General features: G+C 42.5%; 2 long non-coding RNA genes across 2 annotated transcripts in view; both read right to left on the reverse strand.

The window, feature by feature from the left end:
* Positions 1–544: 544 nt before the first annotated feature.
* On the reverse strand, positions 545–3,533 carry LOC138658356 (uncharacterized). Its single transcript, XR_011317465.1, has 3 exons — positions 2,897–3,533; positions 1,980–2,328; positions 545–1,148 (listed from the first exon to the last, which is right to left on the reverse strand). It is a non-coding gene; the product is annotated as an uncharacterized lncRNA (long non-coding RNA).
* A 5,442-nt stretch (positions 3,534–8,975) lies between these two features.
* The window catches only part of LOC138658357 (uncharacterized), a 45,645-nt gene continuing 26,828 nt past the window's right edge, over positions 8,976–27,792 (reverse strand). Inside the window, exons 3-4 of the long non-coding RNA XR_011317466.1 lie at positions 9,971–10,117; positions 8,976–9,378 (exon numbers count right to left, since the gene is read on the reverse strand). This is a non-coding gene — a long non-coding RNA (uncharacterized lncRNA). The remainder of the gene's footprint in view (positions 9,379–9,970; positions 10,118–27,792) is intronic.

Genomic DNA, 27,792 nt, shown 5'->3' on the forward strand with positions numbered 1-27,792 from the left:
GGGATTTACCGCGCATGCGCGCTACCCGACGGACACTAATAGACCGTCTCATACTAAGACAGCGCCATAGAATAAAGGGAGAGAAGGGGAAAGAACCAACAGAAAAAGACTCCATGAGAACCATATCTATAATATCCAGTATCTCATAATAAGGAATAGTGCCTAGACAAACTGTGAAATTCATAGTGACTAAAATCAATTAACATCAATAGTTAAAAGTATGATTACAGTGCACCCTGTAATGCCCAAGTTAATCTCGGCATATATTCTAAATAAAATAAATATGTCAAATAAACAAACAACGGGCATAGATAAAAAGTGCATAGTGTCATTTATTAATATAATCATTACTGTGATTTACATAATCATTACTTGTGATATCAATAATTAATACGTAGTGAAAAAAAGAAGAAAAAAAAAAAAAAAAAAAAAGGGTGAACTTTTTTAATACCCTCAATCACACAGTCACAGAAGTGTCTATATGATACAGAACTAACTATTCTTTATATTTATAAGTATATACATATATATTATCAAAGTGCAAGTGCATTATTTCAAAGTGCATTGAGTCAAATATTGTTTCTCATTTCATTATACGTATAAAAGTGACTAAGTGCTCTCATCTATACTTATTACCACTCATTCATAACCTAACACTAAGTGCATATACAACCTAAGAATATCCATATGCACTAGTAAAACACACTACATACTACGTAATGCCCATCACAAAAATACCTACTACCTCATACTATCCCCTATCCAAATAAATCCCCTAATGAGCCCCAATATTCCTCAATCTTACACAACCCTTTTACCTACTTAGACAGCCATAAAATCCTATCCCTCACAGATATATATACGTTGTTATTATTCCTGTGAAGAAAAGAGGAGAAAACAAGAGAGATATATGGAAAGACAATAATCAATATACTGCAATATCATATAAGGGAGACAAATTCTTGATTCCTCCTGTCATACGAATTCAAATTTCCAAGTCTTCTTATCATTTGTCTTCTCCATCCATTAGTTATTACTTGTCAGTAATCATAGAATGCTTGTGACGAAGTAGGATGACGGAGATAACTTCACCGCTATAACAAATTCTCCTATATGACCCCCATTCTAGTAAACCCATAAGAGACCATCTAGTAAAAAAGAAAATATATTAGTAATGACATAAAAATCACCTAATAAAATTAAAATTAACCTATTAATTTACATAAAAATATAAGAACATTATTACTCTCACCTCTAAAACTAAAACTAAAAAGATGCCCATTATCAAAACAAATTTATAGAAATGCTGCAAAGCCTAGGCTTTCATTTAGCCCTTGTGGACTCATAGCTCCCAGTCGAAAAATCCACTTGCTCTCCAATTGAGCCAGACTCCGACCCAAATCTCCTCCTCTAATCCCCAGATCAATCTGATCTATAGCCCTAATTGAAAGATCATTGCTAGAGCATCCATGATATTGTTTAAAATGTCTGGGGAGAGACTTAAGGGTACTAGTATCCTCTATGTTTCTGGCTTTTTGGATGTCTCTTACATGTTCCCGGGTCCTGATTTTAAGTTCTCTCGTTGTTAACCCCACGTAAATCTTCCCACAGGTACATTTAGCCTGATATATTACTCCTTTTGATGAACAGTCCAAATGGCTACGTATATCATAGCTGCGAGTCCCATTGTGGTTAGTGAAGGTAGTAGTTTTTTCATGATTAAGACACCCCTTGCATATACCACATGGGAAGAACCCGAATTTACCTTTATCCTTCCTCATTCCCCTACTGTTCTTAATAGGATCATAATGGCTGTGTACTAAGATGTCTTTCAAGTTGGCTGCTCTTTTTGCCACAAAAGAAGGTTTCTCCGGTAGAATTGCCTTCAAAGTGGGATCACTTTTTAGAACTCCCCAATGCTTCAGGACGATTTGAGTTAGTTCATACCACTTATTGTTAAAAGTGGAAATGAAACGTACCTGATCTTTTTTCTCATTAGTATCTCGTTGCTTATGGGGTCCATATAGTAACTGATCTCGAGGGGTTCTTTTGGCTCTCATATATCCTCTTTTAATCATTTTTTTACTATAACCTCTTCGGGAGAATCTTTCTATTAAGTCCATTGATTGTTTCTCAAAATTTTGTTCATTTGAGCAGATTCTTTTTGCTCTCAAAAATTGTCCAATTGGAATTCCTCGTATCGTAGTTCTGGGGTGCGATGAGTCAGCCATCAGGAGTGAATTGGTTGCAGTCGGTTTTCTATATATATCCGTCTGAATCCTACCACTACCGTCAGTATCAATCTTGACATCCAAAAAATCGATATGCCTACCAGAAACAAAGGTAAGTTTGATATTTAAATTGTTGTTATTCAATTTGGACATCAGACAGCGTAGACCCTCATCATCGCCTTCCCAAAAAAATAAAATGTCATCGATATACCTCATCCAGTTATGAACACCGTTCATTTCCTGGATGAGGCCATCTTGAAAAATCCCCCTTTCCCATGCCCCCAAAAAAAGGTTGGCATAGGCCGGGGCACATGAGGCCCCCATGGCTGTGCCTTGTTTTTGGACATAAATCTGAGAATTAAAAACAAAGGCATTATGATGCAGCACAAAATCCAACAAGGTAAGGATAAATGTAGCAAGGGGTCCATCCAAATTACTCGCCTGGAGAAAAAATTTCACCGCTTCCAAACCATCCTGATGTTTAATGGAGGTATATAGGGACTCCACGTCGGCTGTGACCATAACCATATTATCCTCCAAGGACAACTGGTCTAGTCGTTGTAAAGCCGACGTGGTGTCCCGAATATACGAGGGTAGGGTGACTAGTATTGGCCTTAAAAAATAATCCACCACGTCTGAAATGAGTTCACATAAGCCCCCATTACCTGCCACAATCGGGCGTCCGGGGGGGTCTTCCGGGTTTTTATGGAGTTTTGGTATTAAATAAAATGTCGGTAACTTGGGCTTGAATCTCTTGATGTTATCCAAGAAGGCTTTAGATATAATGTTCTGATCAAATGCCTGCTCCATAATCTCTATTAATTCCGCCTGAAAGGAAGACAAGGGGTTATAACATAACTTACGGTAGCAATTTTTATCCTCTAGTAATTTACTGGCCTGTTTTTCATATAATTCCTTTGGCCATACTACTAGGTTGCCCCCTTTGTCTGCCGGTTTATAGATTACATCATCCCATGTCCTCAACTCCTCTATTGCATCTCGTTCCAACCTAGTGAGGTTGGAACTCCCTTTTCCTGAATTTGCCAAACACTCAATGTCTGCCGTGACCAGTTTAGTAAAAATGTCAATAGCAGGACATAGTCCCAACGGAGGGAACTTCATAGACTTACATCCCAGATGTGAGGGTATTGCACTAACCTCTGATGTTGTGCCCAGATTTTCTTCTTCCAGCGATAGTAGTGCCTCTAAGGCCTCCTGTTCATCCCTAGTGATTTGTTGTTCCAATGTGACATTCTTAGCATGCAGTTTTTTTAAAATAAGCTTTCTGGCAAACAAATGAGTATCTTTTATGCACGTGAATGTGTCTACAGGGCGAGATGGAGAAAATGTCAGACCTTTTTCTAGAATATTCAGTTGTATTGCTGATAATTTGTGTTGAGACAAATTTACTACCTGAAAACGATCCTTCATCCTCTTGCCTTTTTGATGTTTATTAAACATATCCGGTAATCTTCTTTTTTGGCTACCACTCCGTAATTGAAAATCCCGCCTAGGTTCACTTTCACTTGCAGAAGTATTGCTGTCAATATCAGATGTGCTAGGTGTGATGGACTCATCACGCTTCCTCATCACCGGTTGTATCTTTTTCCTGGGGTTTTGCCATCTATAGATTTTATTAGATTCATAATCTGTAATGTCCCTCTGAAATTTCTTTAATTTTTCCTTGCTTATATTATCCTCCCATTTAGTAATATCAATATCCAAGTCTTTTGACCATTTTTCAAACTGTTCTTTTGACATATCCTTCTGCAGTGTTTTTTGTAGTTCTTCCAATTTGTTATCCACCTCTCCCAATGATACTGTATTGTGGTCTATTAAAATTTGAATAAATTCCAGGGAGCATACTGAGGCTGCTGTCATCCATCTTTTAATAAATTCTGGTTCCCCTAAATCATATGTAGGAAATAGTTGAATCCTTAGTCCTCGTGGAATAATCTTTTTACTGTAATAATTCTCTAATGTAGTTTTATTCCACCATAATTTTATTTTTCTTTGCAAAGCATTTCTGTATTGGAATATTCCATCTTTAATTTCATGTGGGGCATCTAGCGAAACGACTGGAACACTCTGTTTAAATATGTCAACTGCCTTCGACCGCCAGGCGGATTCCCGGGCTTTCAAATCCATATTATCGGACCAACTGTTGATACAACAGTATACGTTACATAAACTACCTCAATAGTCCACTAACACCAATAAGTTATGGCACTTCCAACAACAATTCTATCAAACGCGGACTTATATCAAACACTGCCGCAAGAAGAGATCCATATTCATATATAAAACCAAAGTGTACTTTATTAAACATAAACTATTATAAAAATACATACAGACAGATGAAACATATATAAACAGAAAAAGTGTCTATCGGAATAGAAACAGTGGAGCTCAGACCAATATATCCATATATTAATAGTTCTTAGTAATCATATATCACTATATCAGCCAATATCATGATGATATATAGTGGATCTGCTATATCATAGTCCTAATGGTGACAAGTCACCTATTTAGAATAAATCCTGTCTGCCCACCATATATATACATCTATTGATATCAGGAAGCCATGGATACCAAAATAAACCTTAGTAATCCCAAGTGTTATCAGACTAGCCGTCCAATACTAACGTCATGTGTTATAAACCAGCATACTGCAATAAAGTGCTTACTTACATATCCAAGGATGACTGAGATAAACAGGTAGGAGCCCACTGAACCCTCCAGGTGCGCCCCGACGCGCGTTTCGCCCGCAAGCTTCTTCCGGGGGCGTAACCCAGTGAGAGAAGAGACGGCCTCTTATATCAGGCATAACCAATGGGGTAGCGGTGCATCATAAGGGGCGGATTGATAGTGCGTGTCCGTCTGTTATATTGGCGCATAGCGTTCCAATCCCATTCCTAGACAAAAGGCACCACTGAGACTGCGCTCCCTGGAACGCTGCGTGAAACGCAGACGTCTCCAGAACAGAGCGCATCTAAGTGCGCCGGGACTTGGGATTTACCGCGCATGCGCGCTACCCGACGGACACTAATAGACCGTCTCATACTAAGACAGCGCCATAGAATAAAGGGAGAGAAGGGGAAAGAACCAACAGAAAAAGACTCCATGAGAACCATATCTATAATATCCAGTATCTCATAATAAGGAATAGTGCCTAGACAAACTGTGAAATTCATAGTGACTAAAATCAATTAACATCAATAGTTAAAAGTATGATTACAGTGCACCCTGTAATGCCCAAGTTAATCTCGGCATATATTCTAAATAAAATAAATATGTCAAATAAACAAACAACGGGCATAGATAAAAAGTGCATAGTGTCATTTATTAATATAATCATTACTGTGATTTACATAATCATTACTTGTGATATCAATAATTAATACGTAGTGAAGAAAAAAAAAAAAAAAAAAAAAAAAAAGGGTGAACTTTTTTAATACCCTCAATCACACAGTCACAGAAGTGTCTATATGATACAGAACTAACTATTCTTTATATTTATAAGTATATATATATATATTATCAAAGTGCAAGTGCATTATTTCAAAGTGCATTGAGTCAAATATTGTTTCTCATTTCATTATACGTATAAAAGTGACTAAGTGCTCTCATCTATACTTATTACCACTCATTCATAACCTAACACTAAGTGCATATACAACCTAAGAATATCCATATGCACTAGTAAAACACACTACATACTACGTAATGCCCATCACAAAAATACCTACTACCTCATACTATCCCCTATCCAAATAAATCCCCTAATGAGCCCCAATATTCCTCAATCTTACACAACCCTTTTACCTACTTAGACAGCCATAAAATCCTATCCCTCACAGATATATATACGTTGTTATTATTCCTGTGAAGAAAAGAGGAGAAAACAAGAGAGATATATGGAAAGACAATAATCAATATACTGCAATATCATATAAGGGAGACAAATTCTTGATTCCTCCTGTCATACGAATTCAAATTTCCAAGTCTTCTTATCATTTGTCTTCTCCATCCATTAGTTATTACTTGTCAGTAATCATAGAATGCTTGTGACGAAGTAGGATGACGGAGATAACTTCACCGCTATAACAAATTCTCCTATATGACCCCCATTCTAGTAAACCCATAAGAGACCATCTAGTAAAAAAGAAAATATATTAGTAATGACATAAAAATCACCTAATAAAATTAAAATTAACCTATTAATTTACATAAAAATATAAGAACATTATTACTCTCACCTCTAAAACTAAAACTAAAAAGATGCCCATTATCAAAACAAATTTATAGAAATGCTGCAAAGCCTAGGCTTTCATTTAGCCCTTGTGGACTCATAGCTCCCAGTCGAAAAATCCACTTGCTCTCCAATTGAGCCAGACTCCGACCCAAATCTCCTCCTCTAATCCCCAGATCAATCTGATCTATAGCCCTAATTGAAAGATCATTGCTAGAGCATCCATGATATTGTTTAAAATGTCTGGGGAGAGACTTAAGGGTACTAGTATCCTCTATGTTTCTGGCTTTTTGGATGTCTCTTACATGTTCCCGGGTCCTGATTTTAAGTTCTCTCGTTGTTAACCCCACGTAAATCTTCCCACAGGTACATTTAGCCTGATATATTACTCCTTTTGATGAACAGTCCAAATGGCTACGTATATCATAGCTGCGAGTCCCATTGTGGTTAGTGAAGGTAGTAGTTTTTTCATGATTAAGACACCCCTTGCATATACCACATGGGAAGAACCCGAATTTACCTTTATCCTTCCTCATTCCCCTACTGTTCTTAATAGGATCATAATGGCTGTGTACTAAGATGTCTTTCAAGTTGGCTGCTCTTTTTGCCACAAAAGAAGGTTTCTCCGGTAGAATTGCCTTCAAAGTGGGATCACTTTTTAGAACTCCCCAATGCTTCAGGACGATTTGAGTTAGTTCATACCACTTATTGTTAAAAGTGGAAATGAAACGTACCTGATCTTTTTTCTCATTAGTATCTCGTTGCTTATGGGGTCCATATAGTAACTGATCTCGAGGGGTTCTTTTGGCTCTCATATATCCTCTTTTAATCATTTTTTTACTATAACCTCTTCGGGAGAATCTTTCTATTAAGTCCATTGATTGTTTCTCAAAATTTTGTTCATTTGAGCAGATTCTTTTTGCTCTCAAAAATTGTCCAATTGGAATTCCTCGTATCGTAGTTCTGGGGTGCGATGAGTCAGCCATCAGGAGTGAATTGGTTGCAGTCGGTTTTCTATATATATCCGTCTGAATCCTACCACTACCGTCAGTATCAATCTTGACATCCAAAAAATCGATATGCCTACCAGAAACAAAGGTAAGTTTGATATTTAAATTGTTGTTATTCAATTTGGACATCAGACAGCGTAGACCCTCATCATCGCCTTCCCCAAAAAATAAAATGTCATCGATATACCTCATCCAGTTATGAACACCGTTCATTTCCTGGATGAGGCCATCTTGAAAAATCCCCCTTTCCCATGCCCCCAAAAAAAGGTTGGCATAGGCCGGGGCACATGAGGCCCCCATGGCTGTGCCTTGTTTTTGGACATAAATCTGAGAATTAAAAACAAAGGCATTATGATGCAGCACAAAATCCAACAAGGTAAGGATAAATGTAGCAAGGGGTCCATCCAAATTACTCGCCTGGAGAAAAAATTTCACCGCTTCCAAACCATCCTGATGTTTAATGGAGGTATATAGTGTCTAGGCACTATTCCTTATTATGAGATACTGGATATTATTGATATGGTTCTCATGGAGTCTTTTTCTGTTGGTTCTTTCCCCTTCTCTCCCTTTATTCTATGGCGCTGTCTTAGTATGAGACGGTCTATTAGTGTCCGTCGGGTAGCGCGCATGCGCGGTAAATCCCAAGTCCCGGCGCACTTAGATGCGCTCTGTTCTGGAGACGTCTGCGTTTCACGCAGCGTTCCAGGGAGCGCAGTCTCAGTGGTGCCTTTTGTCTAGGAATGGGATTGGAACGCTATGCGCCAATATACCAGACGGACACGCACTATCAATCCGCCCCTTATGATGCACCGCTACCCCATTGGTTATGCCTGATATAAGAGGCCGTCTCTTCTCTCACTGGGTTACGCCCCCGGAAGAAGCTTGCGGGCGAAACGCGCGTCGGGGCGCACCTGGAGGGTTCAGTGGGCTCCTACCTGTTTATCTCAGTCATCCTTGGATATGTAAGTAAGCACTTTATTGCAGTATGCTGGTTTATAACACATGACGTTAGTATTGGACGGCTAGTCTGATAACACTTGGGATTACTAAGGTTTATTTTGGTATCCATGGCTTCCTGATATCAATAGATGTATATATATGGTGGGCAGACAGGATTTATTCTAAATAGGTGACTTGTCACCATTAGGACTATGATATAGCAGATCCACTATATATCATCATGATATTGGCTGATATAGTGATATATGATTACTAAGAACTATTAATATATGGATATATTGGTCTGAGCTCCACTGTTTCTATTCCGATAGACACTTTTTCTGTTTATATATGTTTCATCTGTCTGTATGTATTTTTATAATAGTTTATGTTTAATAAAGTACACTTTGGTTTTATATATGAATATGGATCTCTTCTTGCGGCAGTGTTTGATATAAGTCCGCGTTTGATAGAACAATACAATGGACGTTAACGGTAGGCTAATTTCCCCACTCTAAGATGGGTTATGCATGAGACAGTTTAGGAATAACTTTTCTTATGGAGAGGTAATGAGCTTGATGGTTACAGAGTCTCTTACAAACAATGTTTTTGATGAGTAAAAACATCATCATAAGAGTCAACAGCTTGTACAAGCGCAGGTAGTTGGGTTTTACAACCTAGTGAACTTGCAGTTGTGACAATTTATACAGCCTGCTGGCAGTTTCCTCAGCAGCTTCACCTTCACAAAGGTACAATTTCCATGTCAATCTTCTTACAGCACCACACTCTACATCTGTCAGGGTTTATAAGTGTTTTTTCATGATCCTTTCTTCAGGACTGCGCCCCTTCCCTGCCTTCGGGCGTCTTGCCTGCTGGTGATTAAGATTGATGATTTGGGATGGCAACATGGCTTTGTCGCTTGCTCGAACTGTGCGCTCTCATGCTGAAATAAAAAAAAAAGTTGCACTCTGTAGGGATAAACCATGCAAATGTGAAATATATGAAATATGAATAGCAATACTGCTTCTGGATACTAGAAAAAATGAGACACTTAGCACATAATTTGCCCCTCAACCAAAGGCACGGTGTTCTCAAAACTGATGGGTCCTAACGTGTCTAATGTGAATACCTCTCTAAGACTGAAGTATGAATTCATGGGTAGATGTGAAAACCTCTTTTCTAAGTCTGATTTTATGGGTAGGTAGGACCTTGCTGCAATTAAAATCCACCACATGCTGAAGGGTGGAGTCAGAAAGCAAACATACAATGACAAAATGACTGACTGGCACTTCCAATCTAATGTGAACAGTTGCCAACTAGGAGCAGCTACCTCGAACTGTGCGCGCTCATGCTACAATAATAAAAAAAGTTGCATGTCAATGTGAAATATATGAAATATGAATAGCAATCCTGCTTCTGAATACTAGGAAAAAATGAGACGCTTAGCAGATAATTTGACCAATTCATGCATGCCCAGCAACCAATGACAAGGTGGTCTCAAAACTGATGGGTCCTAACGTGTCTAATGTGAATACCTCTCCATGACTGAAGTCTGAATTCTGCAGAATCAGAGGAGCTCAGGATCTTCTAATCAATCCAACAATCCAGCCAGCTTCAGAGCAGCCCTTGAAATCTCTATAGCATAGAGCCTTCGATCGTAGACCGTAGAGGTGTCCAGTAACCTAGTCAATGAAATATACACAATAGAATTAAATATTCCTCATATCTTGGGAAAGGACAGGATTTGAAATAAGGGGTAAATTAAAAAGTTGCTTGTTTTTATAAACACTTTGAAAAAAAAACTTTTGAATCATCCAATTTTTTGTCACCTCTTTTGATAGCAATGCATTTTTGTAGCTTTTTTGGCAATATTGCACTGTACGTTTGCAGCCTATTTATTAGTTTACCAGATATCAGCTCAGTCAGCTCCAGTTACTGCTGCTATAGGCAGATGTCGGCTTTATATCACAGCACCTGAGCCTGCTTCATAACCCCAAACCCGACGTGTGCCATACATCCATGGTGTTTGTTGGGAAGAGCTTAAAGACATCGCTTGGATTTGGAAACTTTAAAAAAAAAAAAAGTACTCCATTAATCTTTGAAAGGTCAGGTAAGCCAGGTTAGCATTACATGGACAGCCTATGTATTTCAACATAAACCATTGTACAACTCCATTTTTCTGCTAGAGGCTCTTTATGAGAATTTGGGTCGCCCGCCAGGGCCTGGGGTTCTTGGCACTGGGTCTGGTCACTCTTACAGGGAATGTCACGGTGGCTGCGACCCGGTCCGTGCCCTGGGCGCCCAATAAAGGGAAAGGTCTTTTAAGGGGAATTGTGAATAAAGTATCCTGTTCGTGATGCCAAAATTGAGTCGCCCGCCTGGGCAGTGGGGTACTCTGCACCAGGTCCAGTCGCACTTAAAGGGGATGTCACGGTGGCTGCGACCTGGTCCGTGGCCCTGGGCGCTCAAACAAAGGGGAACGGTCTTTTAAGGGGAATTGTGAATAAAGTCTATTGTTCGCGACGCCACCTGTGGTATTCGGTCAGTAGGGACCGACGCAGCTTAAAGGGGTGCTCTGGGGTGATGGTATAGCAGCTAGATGGTATAACTTCCCCCAGGTAAAGTAGGTCCTCAGGGCTCCCGTGTGTAGATGGAGATGGTGAATGATGCAGTAAAGAACGAGGATACAGGTTTGCAGTCTGCTTACCTTGTTTACTGTAGCTTCAGACAACCGCAGTCCAGGGCACCAGACAACAGGTACAGACAGGGTCCGGCCAGCTTGGAAGCGAATCCAGAGTCCTCTGACCAGGTGGAGATGAAAGCCTTTCTCAAAGCGCAGTGGTGTTGTAATCCCTTACTGCCTATGGCTTCTGATAAGGTCCTCACAGTTCCTCTCTGTCCTCTGTATGATAGGTGACTCGAGCCTTTTTACAGGGTCTACATCATGACCCGGGCCCTATATGTCACTGTGCCTCCTGGGTGTAAAGGCGGACAGGTAACTTAAAGTTCAGCTGTCCTGCCGCTTTCAGTTATGCCTCTTAGAGCCCGACACGGCCTATGTCTTCCAGCTACTGGAATCTGCGCTAGCCAGAGAGGTAGCCAAATCACTGCTCTGCTCCCCGGATGTCACTCTCCTGTGCCTTTTCTCTGCTGCACACTTTACACAAGTTGTTCTTTCCTTCTAAGTTTCCTCTCTCCAGGAGCTGTAGTACCTCTGACTACATGGTCCCTCCAGACCTTCTGACACTCTATGTCCGTCTGCCTTTGTCTCTGTCCTCTGACAGAATCCTCCCTGTTGTGAATTCTGTGGCCAAGCTCCCTCCTGTGGTCGAGAGTGGTACTTCGGCTGGTTCTGTCTATGAGCTTCCTTTGGTGGATGAGAGTGGTACTGCGGCTTCTGAGTTTCCTTCCTCAGGTGATGAGGTTAAGTCGTTAGGTGCTGCTCTATTTAACTCCACCTGGTGCTTTGATCCTGGCCTCCAGTCAATGTTCTAGTATTGGTCTTGCTTCCTCCTGGATCGTTCCTGTGGCCTGTCTATCCTGCATAAGCTAAGTTTTGCTTGTGTTATTTTTTGCTTGCTATTTTTCCTGTCCAGCTTGCTTTATTGGTTTTTCTTGCTTGCTGGAAGCTCTGAGACGCAGAGGGAGCACCTCCGTACCGTTAGTCGGTGCGGAGGGTCTTTTTGCCCCTCTGCGTGGTTGTTTGTAGATTTTTGTGTTGACTGCAAAGCTATCTTTCCTATCCTCGGTCTATTCAGTAAGTCGGGCCTCACTTTGCTAAATCTATTTCATCTCTGTGTTTGTATTTTCATCTTACTCACAGTCATTATATGTGGGGGGCTGCCTTTTCCTTTGGGGAATTTCTCTGAGGCAAGGTAGGCTTATTTTTCTATCTTCAGGGCTAGTTAGTTTCTCAGGCTGTGCCGAGTTGCATAGGGAGCGTTAGGCGCAATCCACGGCTACCTCTAGTGTGGTGTATTAGGATTAGGGATTGCGGTCAGCAGAGTTTCCACGTCTCAGAGCTCGTCCTTTGTTTTTGGTAATGGTCAGGTCACTTTGTGTGCTCTGAACTTCAATGTCCATTGTGGTTCTGAATTACCTGTTCATAACAGTACTGGAGGCCCAAAGTACTAATGCTTCTCAATAGAGGGAAAAGAGAAGTTCTGAGACCATTTTTTTTTCTTTGCACTGTGTTCTGTCTTTCTTTTCCCCTTTACATCAGGGTGATTCAGAACACAGGTGTGGACTTGGACATTCAAGGTCTGTTCTCTTTGATGGATAATCTCGCTATAAATGTACAGAATATTCAAGATTTAGTGGTTCAGAATCCTATGTTAGAACCTAAGATTCCTATTCCTGAGTTATTTTCTGGAGATAGAGCAAAGTTTTTGAATTTTAAAAATAATTGTAAACTATTTCTGGCTTTGAAACCCCGCTCCTCTGGTGACCCAGTACAACAAGTTAAGATCATTTTCTTTGTTACGTGGCGACCCTCAAGACTGGGCATTTTCCCTTGCGCCAGGAGATCCTGCATTATGTAATATTGATGCGTTTTTTCTGGCGCTCGGATTGCTGTACGACGAACCTAACTCAGTGGATCAGGCAGAGAAAAATTTGCTGGCTCTGTGTCAGGGTCAGGATGAGATAGAGATTTATTGTCAGAAGTTTAGAAAGTGGTCCGTGCTCACTCAATGGAATGAATGTGCGCTGGCAGCTATTTTCAGAAAGGGTCTCTCTGAAGCCCTTAAGGATGTCATGGTGGGATTTCCTATGCCTGCTGGTCTGAATGAGTCTATGTCTTTGGCCATTCAGATCGGTCGACGCTTGCGCGAGCGTAAATCTGTGCACCATTTGGCGGTATTATCTGAGCATGAACCTGAGCCTATGCAGTGCGATAGGACTTTGACCAGAGCTGAAAGGCAAGAACACAGACGTCAGAATGGGCTGTGTTTCTACTGTGGTGATTCCACTCATGCTATCTCCGATTGTCCTAAGCGCACTAAGCGGTTCGCTAGGTCTGCCACCATTGGTATGGTACAGTCGAAATTTCTTTTGTCTGTTACTTTGATCTGCTCTTTGTCTTCCTATTCTGTCATGGCATTTGTGGATTCAGGCGCTGCCCTGAATTTGATGGACTTGGAGTTTGCTAGGCGCTGTGGGTTTGTCTTGGAGCCCTTGCAGTGTCCTATTCCATTGAGAGGAATTGATGCTACGCCTTTGGCCAAGAATAAGCCTCAGTATTGGACCCAGCTGACCATGTGCATGGCTCCTGCGCACCAAGAGGATATTCGCTTTCTGGTGTTGCATAATCTGCATGATGTGGTCGTGTTGGGGTTGCCATGGCTACAAGTCCATAACCCAGTATTAGATTGGAAATCAATGTCTGTGTCCAGCTGGGGTTGTCAGGGGGTACATGGTGATGTTCCATCTCTGTCTATCTCATCATCCACCCCTTCTGAGGTCCCAGAGTTCTTGTCTGATTACCGGGATGTATTCGATGAGCCCAAGTCCAATGCCCTACCTCCGCATAGGGATTGTGATTGTGCTATCGATTTGATTCCTGGTAGTAAGTTTCCTAAGGGTCGACTGTTTAATTTATCTGTACCTGAGCACGCCACTATGCGGAGTTACGTGAAGGAGTCTTTGGAGAAGGGTCATATTCGCCCGTCATCATCGCCATTGGGAGCAGGGTTCTTTTTTGTGGCCAACAAGGATGGTTCGCTGAGACCTTGTATTGATTACCGCCTTCTAAATAAAATTACGGTCAAATTTCAGTACCCCTTGCCGCTGCTGTCTGATTTGTTTGCTCGGATTAAGGGGGCTAGTTGGTTCACCAAGATAGATCTTCGTGGTGCGTATAATCTTGTGCGTATTAAACGGGGCGATGAATGGAAAACAGCATTTAATACGCCCGAAGGCCATTTTGAGTACCTGGTTATGCCATTCGAACATTCTAATGCTCCATCAGTGTTTCAGTCATTTATGCATGACATCTTCCGAGAGTACCTGGATAAATTCCTGATTGTATACTTGGATGATATTTTGGTCTTCTCGGATGATTGGGAGTCTCATGGGAAGCAGGTCAGAATGGTGTTCCAGGTCCTGCGTGCTAATTCTTTGTTTGTGAAGGGGTCAAAGTGTCTCTTTGGTGTTCAGAAGATTTCATTTTTGGGGTTCATTTTTTCTCCTTCTACTATCGAGATGGACCGTGTTAAAGTTCAGGCCATTTATGATTGGACTCAGCCAACATCTCTGAAGAGTCTGCAGAAGTTCCTGGGCTTTGCTAATTTTTATCGTCGCTTCATCGCTAATTTTTCTAGCATTGCTAAACCATTGACTGATTTAACCAAGAAGGGTGCTGATGTGGTCAATTGGTCTTCTGCTGCTGTGGAAGCTTTTCAGGAGTTGAAGTGTCGTTTTTGTTCTGCCCCTGTGTTGTGTCAACCAGATGTTTCGCTTCCGTTCCAGGTCGAGGTTGATGCTTCCGAAATTGGAGCAGGGGCTGTTTTGTCGCAGAGAAGTTCTGATTGCTCGGTGATGAAACCATGCGCCTTCTTTTCCAGGAAATTTTCGCCTGCTGAGCGAAATTATGATGTTGGCAATCGAGAGTTGCTAGCCATGAAGTGGGCATTCGAGGAGTGGCGTCATTGGCTTGAAGGAGCTAAGCATCGCGTGGTGGTCTTGACTGAACACAAAAACTTGACTTATCTCGAGTCTGCCAAATGGTTGAATCCTAGACAGGCTCGTTGGTCGCTGTTTTTCTCCCATTTTGACTTTGTGGTTTCGTACCTTCCGGGCTCTAAAAATGTGAAGGCGGATGCCCTGTCTAGGAGTTTTGTGCCCGATTCTCCGGGTTTGTCTGAGCCGGCGGGTATTCTCAAAGAGGGGGTAATTTTGTCTGCCATCTCCCCTGATTTGCGGCGGGTGCTGCAAAAATTTCAGGCTAATAGACCTGACCGTTGCCCAGCGGAGAAACTGTTTGTCCCTGATAGGTGGACGAATAAAGTTATCTCTGAGGTTCATTGTTCGGTGTTGGCTGGTCATCCTGGAATCTTTGGTACTAGAGATTTGGTGGCTAGATCCTTTTGGTGGCCATCTCTGTCGCGGGATGTGCGTTCTTTTGTGCAGTCCTGTGGGATTTGTGCTCGGGCTAAGCCCTGCTGTTCTCGTGCCAGTGGGTTGCTTTTGCCCTTGCCGGTCCCGAAGAGGCCTTGGACACATATCTCTATGGATTTTATTTCGGATCTCCCCGTCTCTCAAAGAATGTCGGTCATTTGGGTGGTTTGCGATCGCTTCTCTAAGATGGTCCATTTGGTGCCCTTGTCTAAATTGCCTTCCTCCTCTGATTTGGTGCCGTTGTTTTTCCAGCATGTGGTTCGTTTACATGGCATTCCAGAGAACATCAATTCTGACAGAGGTTCCCAGTTTGTTTCGAGGTTTTGGCGAGCCTTTTGTGCTAGGATGGGCATTGATTTGTCTTTTTCCTCGGCTTTCCATCCTCAGACAAATGGCCAGACTGAACGAACCAATCAGACCTTGGAAACATATCTGAGATGTTTTGTTTCTGCTGATCAGGATGATTGGGTGTCCTTTTTGCCTTTGGCTGAGTTCGCCCTTAATAATCGGGCCAGCTCGGCTACTTTGATTTCGCCGTTTTTCTGCAATTCTGGGTTCCACCCTCGTTTCTCTTCAGGGCAGGTTGAGTCTTCGGACTGTCCTGGTGTGGATACTCTGGTGGATAGGTTGCAGCAGATTTGGACTCATGTAGTGGACAATCTGACTTTGTCCCAGGAGAAGGCTCAACGTTTCGCTAACCGCAGGCGCTGTGTGGGTCCCCGACTTCGTGTTGGGGATTTGGTTTGGTTGTCATCTCGTTATATTCCTATGAAGGTTTCCTCTCCTAAATTTAAGCCTCGTTTCATTGGTCCATATAGGATTTCTGAGGTCCTTAATCCTGTGTCTTTTCGTTTGACTCTTCCTGCTTCTTTTTCCATCCATAACGTGTTCCATAGGTCATTGTTGCGGAGATACGTGGCACCTGTGGTTCCATCTATTGATCCTCCTGCTCCGGTTTTGGTTGAAGGGGAATTGGAGTATATAGTGGAGAAGATTTTGGATTCTCGTGTTTCGAGACGGAAACTCCAGTATCTGGTTAAGTGGAAAGGTTATGGTCAGGAAGATAATTCCTGGGTCTTTGCCTCTGATGTCCATGCTGCCGATCTGGTTCATGCCTTTCATGTGGCTCATCCTGGTCGGCCTGGGGGCTCTGGTGAGGGTTCGGTGACCCCTCCTCAAGGGGGGGGTACTGTTGTGAATTCTGTGGCCAAGCTCCCTCCTGTGGTCGAGAGTGGTACTTCGGCTGGTTCTGTCTATGAGCTTCCTTTGGTGGATGAGAGTGGTACTGCGGCTTCTGAGTTTCCTTCCTCAGGTGATGAGGTTAAGTCGTTAGGTGCTGCTCTATTTAACTCCACCTGGTGCTTTGATCCTGGCCTCCAGTCAATGTTCTAGTATTGGTCTTGCTTCCTCCTGGATCGTTCCTGTGGCCTGTCTATCCTGCATAAGCTAAGTTTTGCTTGTGTTATTTTTTGCTTGCTATTTTTCCTGTCCAGCTTGCTTTATTGGTTTTTCTTGCTTGCTGGAAGCTCTGAGACGCAGAGGGAGCACCTCTGTACCGTTAGTCGGTGCGGAGGGTCTTTTTGCCCCTCTGCGTGGTTGTTTGTAGATTTTTGTGTTGACCGCAAAGCTATCTTTCCTATCCTCGGTCTATTCAGTAAGTCGGGCCTCACTTTGCTAAATCTATTTCATCTCTGTGTTTGTATTTTCATCTTACTCACAGTCATTATATGTGGGGGCTGCCTTTTCCTTTGGGGAATTTCTCTGAGGCAAGGTAGGCTTATTTTTCTATCTTCAGGGCTAGTTAGTTTCTCAGGCTGTGCCAAGTTGCATAGGGAGCGTTAGGCGCAATCCACGGCTACCTCTAGTGTGGTGTGTTAGGATTAGGGATTGCGGTCAGCAGAGTTTCCACGTCTCAGAGCTCGTCCTTTGTTTTTGGTAATGGTCAGGTCACTTTGTGTGCTCTGAACTTCAATGTCCATTGTGGTTCTGAATTACCTGTTCATAACACCTCCCTCCTCCACTGTCTGCTTCAGACTGCTGATTAACTTCCCCTCCAGCCAGAATATAAGGAAGTTCCCCTTAATCCGGGTTCAGAGCTCCCCCTTGTGTTACCTGGTGAAAGAAATCCTTCATCACTTCCAAGCATGACATCACTCTCCCCGTGAGGAAAGCAATGCCACTGTGACGACGAGGACCCTGGGGCGTCACAAATTGAACACTTACTATGAGTTTTCTTCACAGGTTTCAACTGATTGTTGATAATTTCAGTAGTGGGACCTCATGATATCAGCTTATTGTTAGGGCAGCGTTTAGAGCTAAGCAAAATGATTTCCAGGGTCTTCGTCCAGGAGCCACTTCAAGAGTCCATGGCCACCGGGCCAGAGCAGAGCGAATCTCCTACAACCATCCATGGTGACTCTACTGAGTAAAAAATCCTGTCACGCTATTACATTTTGGTGTGATGCACACACAACGTTATGAGTGGCCTCCTAATCAGAAAAGGTGTCGTGGATGAAGATAGAAAGAGATTCACAGTACTCAGGGCCAGGTGGCCATGGTCTACTGACATGAATGCCAGTCTAGGGTCTCCAAGCCAAATATTCACTTTAATATTTTAAATAAAGAGGGTGGCCAGTTTATCTTTACCAAATGGGTTGGAGACATAATTTTGTGATACTTACTCACTGTCACATTCCTGATTGGCTGCACTCAGATTGGCAGCTGATGGAAGATCATGTCACCAGACCTGTCCCTCAACCTCCTCCAAGTGAAAGGATGAACAAACAAGTACAGGAGGAGAACCCCTAATACTAATATACTGGTAAGTGCCAAAAAATCATGTACACAGCATGTGTTAAAATAAAGATAAAGTGGGCAACCCCTTTAAGGTCTCTAAATTTTACAACTTCTTTTAGCTGTTTTTTTATGGTCACAGCGGTTCATTCTATTTATGTTTTTATTGTAGGGATGCAATGTTTTCTCTATTTTTTTATATACTGGTAAATACAATGCTCTTAGTTTCTTTATGTTTTGATTTTTTTTTTCGTGTTTTGTGTTTTGTTATAGCTCTGTTGGCTTCAACAAAAAGATTCTTTTATGCCTATACAAAGGAAGAAAATCAAATAATCCCTGTAATTTCAGGACACTTTATAAAACATGCCAATGTTTCATTATCGTTTTTTTTTTTTCCTTAATGTATCCAGATGCTAATGTAAATTTGGATACAAAAGAGACTGTCTATTGTAAGCTGAAACAAGGGGGGAACCAAACAGATGGATTTTCTATAAATTCACATTAAACAACCCTGCAGAGCACTAATCCGACTACTAGGGGCACTGTAGGCCATGACAGTGTGGTCAGGATTTGACATTTTCTTAGTTGCGGACAAGGGTGCCAGACATTTGGGTCATTAAGAGTTAAACTTGGTCATCGCTGGCACCAGGAGGAGAACTGGGTCACTAAGGAAAGTGAATTCATTTGAAATGTTATAGTTCATTTATGCCTGCCGATACTTTTCAATTGTACAGATGTACGGTGCTAATCCTATGTGGACCTAAAGGAGTTTTCCCAGTTTCGTTGTAAAGTTTTGAACTCCACATAACCTGTAGGAATTTAAAAAAAAGAATAACTACAATTAAAATTGTTCTCCTGCCTCCTGCTATTATTTATCATCAGCTCAGGTCTGTCCACGAACTTCCTTTTAACCGAAAAGCAGCTTTCCGATTTACAGCGTTTTTTAATGGAGGAATCTGATGGGCAACTCGGGTTGCATAGGAGAGCTGTGCAGTCCATAAGACATGATACACTAACGTGTATGCCCCTTAACGAAGGCAATCGCCGAAACGCGCGTCGGGGTGGACGCATCCTCTGGACAGCTGATTACCCCTATCACAGGTATATATTACTCATTACAACAACTTGAGTTTTGTTTCACCATCTTTATTATGCGATCATATGCACATACTGTGCGAGTATCCTTGCGATAGTTATTATATATGTACTGCCAAATGCACTGTCACTTTATATGAGTATATCTTATTATCTTGATTATATTATAGGCACATATTATGTGAATATTTTCGCTGCAATTATTTGATATGCACTGACATATGCACTGTCACTTTATATGAGTATATGCAACTCCTAAATTTCATTTGTACAAAAATTCATATTTTCCTTTTCTTTTTGGTATGGGGTTTACAGTATATTATATATAATTCATCAAATAATTTATTATATATTTAAAAAAAAAATTCATATATATTTATATTTTTTCATATATATTTTTTCATAGTTTATTACACATAATTTTTTGGGTTCGTACATAATATGCGTCCCTCTGCTCTGTGTATTTGTCCCCACCCATTCAAAATTTTATATTGATTTATTAATGTTTCTAATAAAAAAATATTTTAATTATATCTGGGTTTCCTAGTCGATGCTCTCTTTGCATATAAATGATCGTTTCCGATATACCCTATCAATATCCATGACCAATTGTATGAGTGGTTACAGTCTCCACAAAGGCCTAGTACTTGGTGGTTACTCTCAAGCATGGTGAGCTCAGTCTCGTGAACCGGAGAAGAACTGCAGCAGTTTATCGAGTTTCACGGTCTTTAGATACAGTGAGGGAAATAAGTATTTGATCCCTTGCTGATTTTGTAAGTTTGCCCACTAACAAAGACATGAACAGTCTATAATTTTAAGGGTAGGTTAATTTTAACATTGAGAGATAGAATATAAAAAATAACATCCAATTGTATAAGTTATAGAAATGTATTTGCATTTTGCAGTGAGAAATAAGTATTTGATCCCCTGCCTGGCTCCCACAGACCAGTTAGACACTTCTAATCAATTAGTTACCTGCATTAAAGACAGCTGTCTTACATAGTCACATTTATAAAAGACTCCTGTCCACAGACTCAGTCAGTCAGACTCTATCCTCTACAACATGGGCAAGACTAAAGAGCTTTATAAGGATGTCAGGGAAAGGATCATAGACCTGCATAAAGCAGGAATGGGCTACAAAACCATAAGTAAGATGCTGGGTCAGAAAGAGACAACTGTTGGTGCAATAGTAAGAAAATGGAAGAAATACAATATGACTGTCAATCGACATCGATCTGGGGCACCATGCAAAATCTCACCTCGTGGGGTATCCTAGATCATGAGGAAGGTGAGAGATCAGCCTAAAACTACACGGGGGGAACTTGTTAATGATCTCAAAGCAGCTGGGACCACAATCACTAAGAAAACCATTGGTAACACATTATGCCGTAAAATCCTGCAGTGCCCGCAAGGTCCCCCTGCTCAAGAAGGCACATGTGCAGGCCAGTCTGAAGTTTGCCAATGAACACCTGGATGACTCTGTGAGTGATTGGGGAGAAGGTGCTGTGGTCAGATGAGACAAAAATTGAGCTCTTTGGTATTCTCAACTTGCCGTGTTTGGAGGAAGAGAAATGCTGCCTTGGACCCAAAGAACGTCGTCCCTACTGTCAAGCATGGAGGTGGAAACATTATGTTTTAGGGATATTTCTCTGCTAAGGGCATACGACTACTTCATTGCATCAATAGGAAAATGGATGGAGCCACGTTGTCATAATCTGGTAATTCAGTACCACAATGGACATAGGAGTCAGAGCACATACAGTGACCTGACAATAACCCAAAAACATAGAACGAGCTCTGAGATGTGGAAACTCTGCTGACCGCAATCCCTAATCCTCTCCAACCACACTAAAGGCAGCCGTGGATTGCGCCTAACGCTCCCTATGCAACTCGGCACAGCCTGAGAAACTAGCTAGCCTGAAGATAGAAAATAAGCCTACCTTGCCTCAGAGAAATACCCCAAAGGAAAAGGCAACCCCCACATATAATGACTGTGAGTTAAGATGAAAAGACAAACGTAGAGATGAAATAGATTTAGCAAAGTGAGGCCCGACTTTCTGAACAGAGCGAGGATAGGAAAGGTAACTTTGCGGTCAACACAAAACCCTACAAACAACCACGCAAAGACCCTCCGTACCGAACTAACGGCACGGAGGTACACCCTCTGCGTCCCAGAGCTTCCAGCAAGCACGAGAAAACAAATAAGCAAGCTGGACAGAAAAAAAACAGCAAACAAAAAGCAAAGCGGAACTTAGCTATGCAGAGCAGCAGGCCACAGGAACGATCCAGGAGGAAACAGGTCCAATACTAGAACATTGACTGGAGGCCAGGATCAAAGCACTAGGTGGAGTTAAATAGAGCAGCACCTAACGACTTCACCACATCACCTGAGGAAGGAAACTCAGAAGCCGCAGTACCACTTTCCTCCACCAACGGAAGCTCACAGAGAGAATCTGCCGAAGTACCACTTGTGACCACAGGAGGGAGCTCTGCCACAGAATTCACAACAGTACCCCCCCTTGAGGAGGGGTCACCGAACCCTCACCAGAGCCCCCAGGACCACCAGGATGAGCCATATGAAAGGCACGAACAAGATCGGGAGCATGGACATCAGAGGCAAAGACCCAGGAATTATCTTCCTGAGCATAACCCTTCCACTTAACCAGATACTGGAGTTTCCATCTTGAAACACGAGAATCCAAAATCTTCTCCACAATATTCTCCAACTCCCCCTCCACCAAAACCGGGGCAGGAGGATCAACAGATGGAACCATAGGTGCCACGTATCTCCGCAACAATGACCTATGGAATACGTTATGTATGGAAAAAGAATCTGGAAGGGTCAGACGAAAAGACACAGGATTAAGAACCTCAGAAATCCTATACGGACCAATGAAACGAGGATTAAACTTAGGAGAGGAAACCTTCACAGGAATATGACGAGAAGATAACCAAACCAAATCCCCAACACGAAGTCGGGGACCCACACAGCATCTGCGATTAGCGAAACGTTGAGCCTTCTCCTGGGACAAGGTCAAATTGTCCACTACATGAGTCCAAATCTGCTGCAACCTGTCCACTACAGTATCCACACCAGGACAGTCCGAAGACTCAACCTGCCCTGAAGAGAAACGAGGATGGAACCCAGAGTTGCAGAAAAACGGCGAAACCAAGGTAGCCGAGCTGGCCCGATTATTAAGGGCGAACTCAGCCAAAGGCAAAAAGGACACCCAGTCATCCTGATCAGCAGAAACAAAGCATCTCAGATATGTTTCCAAGGTCTGATTGGTTCGTTCGGTCTGGCCATTAGTCTGAGGATGGAAAGCTGAGGAAAAAGACAAGTCAATGCCCATCCTACCACAAAAGGCTCGCCAAAACCTCGAAACAAACTGGGAACCTCTGTCAGAAACGATATTCTCTGGAATGCCATGTAAACGAACCACATGCTGGAAGAACAATGGCACCAAATCAGAGGAGAAAGGTAATTTAGACAAGGGTACCAAATGGACCATCTTAGAGAAGCGATCACAGACCACCCAAATGACTGACATCTTTTGAGAGACGGGAAGATCTGAAATAAAATCCATAGAGATATGTGTCCAAGGCCTCTTCGGGACCGGCAAGGGCAAAAGCAACCCACTGGCACGAGAACAGCAGGGCTTAGCCCGAGCACAAATCCCACAGGACTGCACAAAAGTACACACATCCCGCGACAGAGATGGCCACCAAAAGGATCTAGCCACTAACTCTCTGGTATCAAAGATTCCAGGATGACCAGCCAACACCAAACAATGAACCTCAGAGATAACTTTATTCGTCCACCTATCAGGGACAAACAGTTTCTCCGCTGGGCAACGATCAGGTTTATTAGCCTGAAATTTTTGCAGCACCCGCCGCAAATCAGGGGAGATGGCAGACACAATTACTCCCTCTTTGAGGATACCCGCCGGCTCAGATAAACCCGGAGAGTTGGGCACAAAACTCCTAGACAGAGCATCTGCCTTCACATTTTTAGAGCCCGGAAGGTACGAAATCACAAAGTCAAAACGGGCAAAAAACAGCGACCAACGAGCCTGTCTAGGATTCAACCGCTTGGCAGACTCGAGATAAGTCAAGTTCTTATGATCAGTCAAGACCACCACACGATGCTTAGCTCCTTCAAGCCAATGACGCCACTCCTCGAATGCCCACTTCATGGCCAGCAACTCTCGATTACCCACATCATAATTTCGCTCAGCAGGCGAAAACTTCCTGGAAAAGAAGGCGCATGGTTTCATCACCGAGCAATCAGAACTTCTCTGCGACAAAACAGCCCCTGCTCCAATCTCAGAAGCATCAACCTCGACCTGGAACGGAAGCGAAACATCTGGTTGACACAACACAGGGGCAGAAGAAAAACGACGCTTCAACTCTTGAAAAGCTTCCACAGCAGCAGAAGACCAATTGACCACATCAGCACCCTTCTTGGTTAAATCGGTCAATGGTTTAGCAATACTAGAAAAATTGCAGATAAAGCGACGATAAAAATTAGCAAAGCCCAGAAACTTTTGCAGACTTTTCAGAGATGTCGGCTGAGTCCAATAATGGATGGCTTGGACCTTAACAGGGTCCATCTCGATAGTAGAAGGGGAAAAGATGAACCCCAAAAATGAAACCTTCTGAACACCAAAGAGACACTTTGATCCCTTCACAAACAAAGAATTAGCACGCAGGACCTGGAACACCGTTCTGACCTGCTTCACATGAGACTTCCAATCATCCGAAAAGATCAAAATGTCATCCAAGTACACAATCAGGAATTTATCCAGGTACTCTCGGAAGATGTCATGCATAAAGGACTGAAACACTGATGGAGCATTGGCAAGTCCGAATGGCATTACTAGATACTCAAAATGGCCCTCGGGCATATTAAATGCAGTTTTCCATTCATCGCCTCGCTTAATACGCACAAGATTATACGCACCACGAAGATCTATCTTGGTGAACCAACTAGCCCCCTTAATCCGAGCAAACAAATCAGATAACAACGGCAAGGGGTACTGAAATTTAACCGTGATCTTATTTAGAAGGCGGTAATCTATACAAGGTCTCAGTGAACCATCCTTTTTGGCTACAAAAAAGAACCCTGCTCCTAATGGCGACGATGACGGGCGAATATGCCCCTTCTCCAAGGACTCCTTCACATAACTCCGCATAGCGGCGTGCTCAGGCACAGATAAATTAAACAGTCGACCTTTTGGGAATTTACTACCAGGAATCATATCGATAGCACAATCACAATCCCTATGCGGAGGTAGGGTATCGGACTTGGGCTCATCAAATACATCCCGGTAATCAGACAAGAACTCTGGAACCTCAGAAGGGGTGGATGACGAAATAGTCAGAAATGGGACATCACCATGTACCCCCTGACAACCCCAGCTGGACACAGACATGGATTTCCAATCTAATACTGGATTATGGACTTGTAGCCATGGCAACCCCAACACGACCACATCATGCAGATTATGCAACACCAGAAAGCGAATAACCTCCTGATGTGCAGGAGCCATGCACATGGTCAGCTGGGTCCAGTACTGAGGCTTATTCTTGGCCAAAGGCGTAGCATCAATGCCTCTCAATGGAATAGGACACTGCAAGGGCTCCAAGAAAAACCCACAACGCCCAGCATACTCCAAGTCCATCAAATTCAGGGCAGCGCCTGAATCCACAAATGCCATGACAGAATACGATGACAAGGAGCAGATCAAGGTAACGGACAGAAGAAATTTTGACTGTACCGTACCAATGGTGGCAGACCTAGCAAACCGCTTAGTGCGCTTAGGACAATCAGAGATAGCATGAGTGGAATCACCACAGTAGAAACACAGCCCATTCAGACGTCTGTGTTCTTGCCGTTCAACTCTGGTCAAAGTCCTATCGCACTGCATAGGCTCAGGTTTAAGATCAGGTAATACCGCCAAATGGTGCACAGATTTACGCTCACGCAAGCGTCGACCGATCTGAATGGCCAAAGACATAGACTCATTCAGACCAGCAGGCATAGGAAATCCCACCATGACATCCTTAAGGGCTTCAGAGAGACCTTTTCTGAAAATAGCTGCGAGCGCACCTTCATTCCATTGAGTGAGTACGGACCACTTTCTAAATTTCTGACAATATACCTCTATCTCATCCTGACCCTGACACAGAGCCAGCAAATTTTTCTCTGCCTGATCCACTGAATTAGGCTCATCGTACAGCAATCCGAGCGCCAGGAAAAACGCATCAACATTACTCAATGCAGGATCTCCTGGCGCAAGGGAAAATGCCCAGTCTTGAGGGTCGCCACGCAAAAAAGAAATAATAATTCTCACTTGTTGAACTGGGTCACCAGAGGAGCGAGGTTTGAAGGCCAGAAACAGTTTGCAATTATTTTTGAAATTCACAAACTTGGCTCTATCACCATAAAACAAATCAGGAATAGGAATTCTTGGTTCTAACATAGGCTTCTGAACCACCAAATCTTGAATCTTTTGTACATTTATAACGAGATTATCCATTGAAGAGCACAGACCCTGAATGTCCATGTCCACACCTGTGTCCTGAACCACCCAAATGTCTAGGGGAAAAAAAAGGCAAAACACAGTGCAGAGAAAAAAAAATGGTCTCAGAACTTCTTTTTTCGCTCTATTGAGAATCATTAGTACTTTTGGCCTCCAGTACTGTCATGATCTGGTAATTCAGTACCACAATGGACATAGGAATCAGAGCACATACAGTGACCTGACAATAACCCAAAAACATAGAACGAGCTCTGAGACGTGGAAACTCTGCTGACCGCAATCCCTAATCCTCTCCAACCACACTAAAGGCAGCCGTGGATTGCGCCTAACGCTCCCTATGCAACTCGGCACAGCCTGAGAAACTAGCTAGCCTGAAGATAGAAAATAAGCCTACCTTGCCTCAGAGAAATACCCCAAAGGAAAAGGCAGCCCCCACATATAATGACTGTGAGTTAAGATGAAAAGACAAACGTAGAGATGAAATAGATTTAGCAAAGTGAGGCCCGACTTTCTGAACAGAGCGAGGATAGGAAAGGTAACTTTGCGGTCAACACAAAACCCTACAAACAACCACGTAAAGGGGGCAAAAAGACCCTCCGTACCGAACTAACGGCACGGAGGTACACCCTCTGCGTCCCAGAGCTTCCAGCAAGCACGAGAAAACAAATAAGCAAGCTGGACAGAAAAAAAACAGCAAACAAAAAGCAAAGCGGAACTTAGCTATGCAGAGCAGCAGGCCACAGGAACGATCCAGGAGGAAACAGGTCCAATACTAGAACATTGACTGGAGGCCAGGATCAAAGCACTAGGTGGAGTTAAATAGAGCAGCACCTAACGACTTCACTACATCACCTGAGGAAGGAAACTCAGAAGCCGCAGTACCACTTTCCTCCACCAACGGAAGCTCACAGAGAGAATCAGCCGAAGTACCACTTGTGACCACAGGAGGGAGCTCTGTCACAGAATTCACAACACCACGTACCGTAAAATCCTGAGTGACAACTTCCTTCCCTCCACCAGGACATTAAAAATGGGTCGTGGCTGGGTCTTCCAGCAAGACAATGACCCAAAACATACAGCCAAGGCAACAAAGGAGTGGCTCAAAAAGAAGCACATTAAGGTTATGGAGTGGCCTAGCCAGTCTCCAGACCTTATTCCCATGGAAAACTTATGGAGGGAGTTGATGCTCTGAGTTGCTAAGCGACAGCCACAAAATCTTAAAGATTTAGAGATGATCTGCAAAGAGGAGTGGACCAAAATGCCTCCTGACATGTGCGCAAACCTCATCATCAACTACAAAAAAGTCTGACTGCTGTGCATGCCAACAAGGGTTTTGCCACCAAGTATTAAGTCTATGTTTCCAGTGGGGTCAAATACTTATTTCTCACTGCAAAATGCAAATTAATTTATTATGTTTATATATATATATATATATGTATGTATATATATATATATATATATATATATATATATATATATATATATATATATATATATACAGTTAGGTCCATATATATTTGGACAGAGACAACATTTTTCTAATTTTGGTTATAGACATTACCACAATGACTTTTAAACAAAACTATTCAGATGCAGTTGAAGTTCAGACTTTCAGCTTTCATTTGAGGGTATCCACATTAGAATTGGATGAAAGGTTTAGGAGTTTCAGCTCTTTAACAAGTGAAACCCTGTTTTTAAAGGGACCAAAAGTAATTGGACAATTGACTCCAAGGCTATTTTATGAACAGGTGTGGGCAATCCCTTCATAATGTCCTTCTCAATTAAGCAGATAAAAGGCCTGGAGTTGA

This window comes from Ranitomeya imitator, chromosome 1, assembly GCF_032444005.1.
Source record: "Ranitomeya imitator isolate aRanImi1 chromosome 1, aRanImi1.pri, whole genome shotgun sequence".
In the NCBI taxonomy this organism is placed as follows: domain Eukaryota; kingdom Metazoa; phylum Chordata; class Amphibia; order Anura; family Dendrobatidae; genus Ranitomeya; species Ranitomeya imitator.